The following is a 9,595-nucleotide window of genomic DNA, read 5'->3' on the forward strand; positions in this document are numbered from 1 at the left end:
GGAAACTGAGGGGCAGAGAGGTTAGGAAACTTGTCCAAGGTCACAACCTAGCAAGTGACAGGTCTAGGGTTTGAACCCAGGCTGGATGTGTGCATGGCCCAGGCACTGGGTGAGGGTGGCCCGCCAGGGGCGGTGCTCAGGGGCTGTCACCTGGCCCATGGGGACCTGTTCCTCTGCCTTCACACTGACTGAGAGTGATCAGACAGCCTTTCCATAAGGTCTTTTCTGCAGAAATTAACCACCCCCTTCTGAGGTCCAAAGCCTCTGAAGAGCTCTGAGTGGCTGAAATCCCATATCAAGGAAAAATTGGAAAACAGGATTCTAATTACTCTGTATCATGGTCAACAAAAACAACTGCTGATAATTTGCATATTTTCCTTTCCTCTTTTTTTCTCTGAAAACACTTTTGCAGAATTGTAATCACACCATCGTACAACTTTGAATTCTGTTTTTTTCTTTCAAAATTTTAGCCTAAAACAAAATATAAAAACAAAAACTCCAATTTTTAGTCTAAATATTCTTATATTCCAAACAGCTAGTGAATATCATTAAAAATTTTTATTTTGGAATAATCTTAGATTTAAACAAGAATTACATAAATAGGGACGCCTGAGTGGCTCAGCCGTTAAGCGTCTGCCTTTGGCTCAGGGCGTGATCCCAGCGTTCTGGGATCGAGCCCCACATCAGGATCCTCGGCTGGGAGCCTGCTTCTTCCTCTCCCACTCCCCCTGCTTGTGTTCCCTCTCTCGCTGTCTCTCTCTCTGTCAAATAAGTAAAATAAAATCTTTAAAAAAAAAGAATTACATAAATAGTACATCAAGTCCCCATAAACTCCTCACCTGGCTTCCCCTAATGTTAACACTAGTTTATCAAAACTAAGAAATTAACATTAACACCATTCATTAAACTCTGGACCTCACTGGGGTTTCACCAGCTTTTTCGCAGAAGTCTCTCTTCGGTTCCAAGGTCCAATCCAAGATACCATGGTGCATTTAGGTGAATATCATTTTTAGGGGCTGCGTGTTATTTCCTCTAGTGAATATTCTAACAAGTGTTTAAAAACCTACCCTCTGCTGCACTTATTTTGCATTGTTTCTAGTTTTACTTTGGAAAATTTATTTCATACGAAATGAAAATAAGAATTTATTCAAAAACAAGTGGTGGTTCACACCTGGGGTTTGGGCACCAAATGAAACAAAACAAAAAAGTTCTATTTAAAAAGCAGCCCGGCTGATCAGTAGTGTGTGTTATTATTTTTTTTTTTAAGATTTTATTTATTTGTCAGAGAGAGAAAGAGAGAGAGAGGGAGAGAGAGCACAAGCAGGGGGAGCAGCAGGCAGGAGAGAGAAGCAGGCTCCCCACTGAGCAGGGAGCCTGACTTGGGACCTGATCCTAGGACCCTGGGATCATGACCTGAGTGGAAGGCAGATGCTTCACGGACTGAGCCACCCAGGCGCCCCAGGAGTGTGTGTTAATTACTCAGTGGCCCCGCGCCTCCTCCACCCACACTCCGGCGCTTGGCGCTAGGATAAGGAGAAAGTTTAGAGAACCCGCCGAAGATCACACAGGGCTAGCAGGGACAGGGTTTGGGTCTCCTGCCCCTAAATCCTACTGGAGTGACTGGCTGCTCTCTACATGAAACTCTATCGAAGTGCTAGTGCGCTTTTATTCTAATTGTTAAAGGGAGCCCAGGAATCAGTAGACTAGAGAGGAAAGGTTTTAGAGAAGGAAAAACTCTGCCTTGCTCTCTGACATTTTTGGTTTCAGATACTCTGATTTATGATCAGATTACGATCAGTACCCATGTGGGTGGGGCCTCGGCTTCCTCTTCTGTAAAGTGCTGGTACTACCTCCGTGGCTCGCCGCCCTCTTGACGGTGCAGGAGGTCACGTATGGGAGGACTTAACACAGCACCTAGTGAGTGCCCCAAAGATGGGAGCCTAGTGGGTGTTCCAGGGAGGCCACTCCACCATTAGTGATGTCCCTGCAGCAGAGAGCCAGCCTGGAGAAAACAGCAGACAAACCCCAACTGAGGGACATTCTACAAACTACCTGGCAGGTCCTCCTCAAAACTGTCGAGGTCATCAAAAACACTTGAAATCTAAGAAACTATCACAGCGAGAGGAGCCTGGGAGACATGACTACCAAATGTAGTGTCATGTCCTGGATGGGATCCTGGGACAGAAAAGAACATTCGGTAAAAAAGTAAGGAAATCTATATAAGGTATGGACTTTACTTAATAACATATCAATATTGGTATAGTACTAGGGGTGTCTGGTTGGCTCAGTCCGTAGAGCATGCGACTCTCGATCTCGAGGTCGTGAGTTCAAGCCCCATGTTGGGCAAGGAGCCTACTTAAAAAAAAAAAAATAACTAGAACAGAACAAAAGAAACATTGGTTCATTACTTGTAACAAATGTACCAGGCTAAGATAAGATACTAGTAATAGGGAAACCTCGGTGCAGGGATACATAGAAACTGTACTAATATATGTTTTTTTAACATATGAATCTAAAACTTCTAAAATAAAAACAGTCTTTAAGGGGCACCTGAGTGGCTCAGCCGGTTAAGTAACCAACGTCTATTCAGGTCATGATGTCAGGGTCATGGGATGGAGCCCCGTGTCCGGCTGCCTGCTCAGTGGGGAGTCTGCTTCTCCCTCTCCTTCTGCTTCTATCCCTGCTCATTCTCTCTCTCTCAAATAAATAAAATATTTTAGAAAACAGTATCTAAAAAATTAATCCAAGTAATCACCAGGAGAAATCTTGTGCTGATCGGACCATCCTATTATCTATGCTGGGGTAGGGCCCCATGATCTTTCAGGTGAGAGCTTCTAAAGACCCTGTCAGAGCTGGGACCGAGTACCCTGACTGGTGTTTAGATGGCAAAAAGGCTGAGGGCAGGTCCCAGAGGCTTAGCGACATCCCCCGGGGGCCTCGCTCAGAGGCCTTTAATGTTCACTAAATGCACGTGGGCCATCTAAGCCTGAACTGCCCCACCTTTGGGCAAGACTGATAAATGGGTGCAATTCACGCTGACTTGTGAAATTCAAGTTCTGAGCTGAAGCCGAGACCCAAAAGAGCCGGGGGAGACCTCCTGAGGTTTAAACAAACAGACGCAGGCCTCGGACAATAGAAATGTAAACAGCCCCTGATGGGCTTGCTCACACGCTTTCACTCTCCGACGCATCCGCCCAAGCCCAAGTTCCCTGACCCCAGGAGTCCAATTATCCAGTTTCAAACCAGATCTAAGTCCTCTGTCCCAGACGAGCTTGATTCGGAGCCCCAGGGCATGACCCCACCCCCGGGGCTAACCAGCCGCCCTAGGGACCCCTGGTTGGGACGGCCCAGGACAGCCCTCCTAAGGCCATTGGGCTGTGGACAGAACAGCTCCCAGGGCCTCTCCAAGCTCACTGGCCCCACTTCCTACCCCTCTGCCAGCCTCGTCAGCAGAAGGGATTACGGAAGGTATTAAAAGTGGGCTGGGGGGGGGCGGAGATTGCAGGGCCTGTGTCAGGGAGGCTGAGGCCGCTGGGGCACAAGGCACAGCTGTCCACTAGTCAGCAGGGGTCCCGAACCCCTCCACTCACTGGGCCTGAGCCTCTCCAAGCCTCTGGTCCAAGTCCTACCTGGTCCAGCCTCACAGGGCAATGGTCTGTTGTCACCTGCGTGTGGGGCTGTGCCCTGGAATGGAGGGTGAGGGAAGAATTTCGGGCTAAGCCAGGCAGGGGGACGCTGGAGAATTTTTGCCTCTGGGCTGAGGGTAGAGCAGGGCAGGGCGAGAACCACAGGCAGGATGGAGGATGCCTCAGCAGATGTTCGGTTGAAAACTAGTCAGGACCAGGACTGGGACCCTTCCCCTAAGAAGCAAAGGCCCAATTCCAACTCGTGCCCCCATCCTGGCTCCCTTCCCCAGAAACTGCTCCGTCAGCTCACACCAAGTACACGCCCGGCGCCTAGGACATCACCGTCACTCAGAGCTGTGGGCAAGACTCAGGACAAATCTCCCTTTGGGAAGGGACCCTGGCCCCAGAGCCATGTAGCCAGTTTTGAGAAGAGGCTCTGCCCTAGTCCTACAAAGCTGCCCGTCTTGCCTGCCACAGCTCCCTCCGCTCCTGCCCCGAAGAGGCAGCTTCCGCCCCAGTCGGAGCTACCAGGGGGAGGGCCTGCTGGGATCCAAGGGACACGGGGTCACTGCACCTGCGAGCACGGAGTAGCCTTCCTGCAGTGGGGCCATGCTCTGCTGTCTGCCCTCAGCTGCAGCCCCTGCCAACCCCAGCCCACCTGGGCACAACTGCTCAGGGGGTACAGAAAAGGCACCTCAGGGGCGCCTGGCTGTCTCAGTGCGTGGAACGCGCGACTCTGGATCTTGGGGTTCTGAGTTTGAGCCTCACATTGGGTGTAGAGATTGCTTAAAAACAAAATCTTTAAAAAGCAAAAAGAAAGAAAAGAAAAGGCACCTTAGCCTCTGCTGGGACTCTTTCAAAAGTGGGCAGAATTTCAATTTAACACACTTGTGCCCACCTTAGGGAATCTCGAGATGAGATAAAGCCTGAGTGGTGCGCTCCAAAGTCTCCCCAGAAGGGCTCCCTGTGAGGAGCAGCTTTCTGTGGCACATCACCTCGGGCCCTGAAGAGCCACAGCGTCATCCTGGGCATGGCTGAGCTGTGATAGCTCAGGGCTTCGTCCAAGGGAATAGCTGTCCTCAGACCAGTCGCAAGACTACAAGCCCCCAGGTCGCATCTGGGCCCCTGAGAGCACAGGGCTGCCAGCTCCTGCCTGAACCTTGGTGTCCTTATGGAAACAGAGGTCAAAGAGGACACTGGACACGGGGTATTTTCTGGCTGGTAATCCTAGTGCCGTAGCACAGTTGTGTTCACTGGATCCTGCTGAATGTTGCAAGGAGAGGAAGGGGCATGAGCGGTGGGCAGGCAGGACTGTTGGGCACAGGGGAGGCAGGTGCCCTGGGCTGGGCGCTGGGTGGGTAGGAGTCGGCAGGCAGGAGGGAGGAGTGTGTGGGGGTGAGGATGTGGGAGGTGGGGCTTGCCTTTCCGTGGTAGGATCAGACCACAGTACTCTGCTTCCCATGTCCTCCTGCACTCCCAGGCGGCTGCCACGCCCTGCCCCAGCCGCGGTCACCTCCCTCCATCATTTACTGTGGCCTTTTTCATCTCCTCCTCTGGACCGTGCTTCTGCTTAAGAGAAAGTGTCTTGACACAGTGACTCCCACCTTGGGCTCCTCCGCGTGTCAGGTGGACGTGTCTCATCTTCTGGCCTGCGGCAGTGTCTGTCCCTCTCCCACCTTGCCGCGCCCCAGTCCAATGCCCGGGCAAAGTTCTTCCTCACCATGTTCCTGCACTGGCCTGCCTGTCAAGTTCACCTTCCAGGAAGAGGCCCTCTGCAGCCATCCGGGCAGCCAGCAGCCCTCTGAGAGCGTCATTGACATTTGTCACGGAACACACCGTGTGTTAATAGAGCAGGAACACAACCTCACTGCTACTTTTTTTTCAATGTATTTATTTAAGTAATCGCTACACCCAACGTGGGGCTTGAGCTCGCGACTCCGAGATCAAAAGTGACGTCATCTACCGACAGAACCAGCCAGGCACCCCAATAAAAGTTTAAAGGGCATCTCTGGCCGCCAGTGAAGGCCAGGGAGGCCAGTGAGATGCTGCTGCCTGGGGGGGCCTTCGCTCTCTTGCCTCCTTCCTCCCTCCTCTAAGCCCCGGCTGCCTCCTCCTGGGCTGGGGCCTTGGCAGAGTAGGTGCTCTTTCCATCTGGCCTTCCTTTACCACATCTGCAAGTTCAGGTTCAAAACCGATCATGCCTAGAGACCCGTAGTGAAGAATGTCACTCAAGTCTGAGGACGTTTTCTCTCTGGAACAGACTGCTCTCCTCTGCTGCCCACCGTCCGTGTCCCAGCTCTCTGAGAGAACCCCTAGAACCCTCCCTCCACTGCATTCCACAGCCTGGATGTGGTGGCCCGCCCTCTGGGCTCCTCAGCAGCCCACATTCTAGTCTCCATCCCTGCCCGCGGGCTGCTTAAGGTGCTGACTCGGTGAGAGCGCTGGGGGAGCTCATGGCCTCTGGAGGCCACCATCCGCCAATGACAGTTGGTGGATAAATGAAACTGTGAGGCCTCTTCTCTACTGTCTCCCAGGGGCCCCAGCCAGGCTGAGCTCCTGTGAGCTCCTGTAGTAGCTTGCTTGATGACGCACCTTCCGTTGGCCTTCCTCTCTTCCTTGTCTCACTCCCCCACTTCCCACATCAACTACTTGCACTTGAACCCTTGTTTTGAGTTTTGCTTCCGGGTGAACTCAAACGAAGACACACTCACCTACTTATGTTAAGACCAGAGCCTGTCACATTTGTCTTTCTTTTTTTTTTTTTTTTTAAGATTTTATTTATTTATGTGATAGACAGCCAGCGAGAGAGGGAACACAGCAGGGGGAGTGGGAGAAGAAGAAGCAGGCTCCCAGCGGAGGAGCCGGATGTGGGACTCGATCCCAGAACGCCAGGATCGCGCCCTGAGCCGCCGGCAGACGCTTAACGACTGCGCTACCCAAGCGCCCCCACATTTGTCTTTCTTTCTTTTTTTTTTTATAAGATTTTTATTTATTTATTTGACAGAGATAGAGACAGCCAGTGAGAGAGGGAACACAAGCAGGGGGAGTGCGAGAGGAAGAAGCAGGCTCATAGTGGAAGAGCCTGATGTGGGGCTCGATCCAACAACGCTGGGATCACGCCCTGAGCTGAAGGCAGACGCCTAACCGCTGTGCCACCCAGGCGCCCCCCCACATTTGTCTTTCTAACCCCCATCCCTAGCACACAATATCTGGCACGCAGGAAACAAATGATGAACCAACCTGCGGTTCTTCTGAGTTCTTCCTTGGCCTCCACATCTGCATAAGAAACTGACAGCGTCCTCAACCTTTAGTCAACAGGATTGAATTCTCAGAGTTAGTCCAAGTTCTAGGTTGCAAGTAACAGAAAGGGACTCCAGCTAACCAAAGCGGAGAGGAATTTAATCTAAGTGTGCACGTCTGCTGGGGGAGCTGGCTCTCAGGACTGACTGGGGGCTGAAGGACCACATTTGGTTTGGTGGGAAGCTGGGGCGCTCGGCCTGGCTCAGGATCCACATGCTGAAAGAGAGGGTCTGCCGGGTCAGACCTAAGTCACAAGCCACCCCCCGCCCGATGCACTGGATAAGGCGCATTTAACTTCAATGGAAGGAAGACACCACTACTCTCCCTTGAGACCCCCCGCGAGGCCTCTCCAACCCTTCCTCTTCAACCCTTTTGAATGGAGTTGGATGAGGACCACCAAGAAATGCAGCATCCATCAGCCCCTCTCCGGGCTTTTACTCCCACGCACGGGGCAAAGCTTAGCCTATATGAGTCCCCGCCCTCCTCATTCCACCCCCTCTGCCAAACACTGGTCTTTCTCTGACCACTTTCCACTCTTCCCGCTCCTGCATCACCTGCAGCCATCAACCCTCCCCATTACCGGCTTCTAGCAACTGCTGACGGGGCGCCCAACACCAGTGCCGCAGACGCTCTCCCTATCTCTTGCCTTGAGTATAGGATACTGACCTTTCTAGAGCCCCTCGTGGCTGCCTGCAACCAACCTGTTGCCATCCCAGGCTAAACTCACCAGCGGCTCCTCTCCTCAGGCCCTTTGCTTCCTCTTCCTCTCCCATCGCCACAACCTGCTGGCTGGGCCTTCCTGACCAAGTCACTCAATGGCCTCTTCCATCATTTCATCCCGTTTGAGTGTTCGCTCTGATGCCAATACCTGGCACCTGCGCTGTCCTCCTCTGACAGTTACTTCACAAATTCCACCTCTTTCCTGGCAAGCCCTCTAGTTGGTTCCTGTGCCCTTGGCCCCTACCCAGTGGCCTCCTCTCACATTCATTACCTTCACGAGCATTAAAGAGGAAATGGCTGTTTTCAGGGGCTGATTTCAGATGCAGTGGAGGAAACTGGCCTGTGGAAGCCCCAGTCTTCAGGGGGCTTATCCCCAGGAGGAAGAACGAGATACTCACCAGAGATCTTCAACACCCAAAAGATCATACAGTAAATGCCAAACTGGGTGGGTGTTTTCCAGAGCTTTGGGAATCCACATGGGGCAGCAGGGAAGGCCTGGTGTCCCTGTTTGAGGGCAGAGAAGGGCCTGGGGAGGAGGGAGCTTAGCCTGAGCCAGTTTGGAGGGGAGGAGAATGCAGGAGGCCTCATTCCTCACGGGAGAATCCAAGGGAAGCTCCAACAGTGCACTTGCTGGCCAGGCGGTGTGGGAAGGTCGGGGCTGCAGGAGCAGTGAGAGTCACCCCCACCTAGATGATATTCAAAATGAGGAGGATAAATGAGGAGTTGGAGGGAAGGAAGAGCTAAGGGCTGAGGGCCAGGTCTTGCAGAAAGTCCAAGGGCAAGGGTGGGAGAGAAGCAGAGCTGAGCTGGGGGGGGCAGAACACCTGTTTATCAGTCTGCTGGGGCCACCCTGGCCTGCTCTGGACTCTGCCAAGCTCTCCTTCCTCACTAACCTCTGGCATGACCAGTAGTCACAGGAGGTAGGCCTCCTGCTAGCATCACACTGCTTCGTGAATCCACCCCCTTCTCCCTCCAGGGAAGTTCAGAGCAGTAAGACATGGTTTCTGTTAGAGAGAAAGGGATTGGAGCTCCAAAGCCTACCACACCGCCTTCTCCATCTCCAAGGCAAGCTCGTTTCTTTCCCATCACAACTCCCCCCGATCCTGTCTTTCCTCTGTTCTTGTCTTCACAGCAAGTTCTATGAGGGAAGGGGATATACTTACCATCTTTTCTTCCCATTCCTTCTCGGCTTGTCACATTTTAACCCCACCCTCACCCCCATTGGCATTGACGCTGTTGTCAAAGGTGATGTCATAATGGTTCCCCACCCGGGGGTGGTCTTCCAGCTGCATCTTACCCCTCAACCCCTCCCTCTTGCTTGACACTCTCCTCCATGCTGCTTTCCTTCTTCGGGTCCTACCTCTCTGGTCTTTCCTTCTCAGCTGTTTTCATGGGCCCCTTTTCCTTTGCTGGACACTTCCTGCATTGATTCACTCTTCAAGCAATAACCGAGCACCTTCAAAAGGCCGGGCACAGTCCTCCAAGCTGCAGCCCTATCCGTGCAATCTGGTCTCCTACGCTTTCTGTGGGCCATCTTGTGCCACCCACGGTCTGGGTGCAGACTGTTTTCCATGCCAGCCCCGGCGGAGGCCCAGTCTCATCCCATCCTCTTGGCCCAGCCCCTGCTTCTCCTAGATCCCCCACTTTGGCGGGGGGCACAGCAAATGCAGCTGAGGCAGCAGCACAGCCGTGGCCCCTCCTTCTGCCTCCCTTCCCACACAGTCCCGTGGGTGACCAGCCCCCATGGCGCTGTCCTCTACCTGGTTCTCCTCTCCATACCAGATTTACTGCCCGAGGCCTCAAATTTTCTCAAAGTGATCCACAGAACACCTGAGTTTTTCTCTCCAGCATTCTGCTTTTGGGTGAGAGTTCTTTCTGAAACATAGATTTGACCTTGTCATCCCCTTGCACTCATGACCACCATGGGCTGCCCCGACAGTATACTCCCA

The sequence above is a fragment of the Ailuropoda melanoleuca genome, chromosome 16 (genome assembly GCF_002007445.2).
Source record: "Ailuropoda melanoleuca isolate Jingjing chromosome 16, ASM200744v2, whole genome shotgun sequence".
In the NCBI taxonomy this organism is placed as follows: domain Eukaryota; kingdom Metazoa; phylum Chordata; class Mammalia; order Carnivora; family Ursidae; genus Ailuropoda; species Ailuropoda melanoleuca.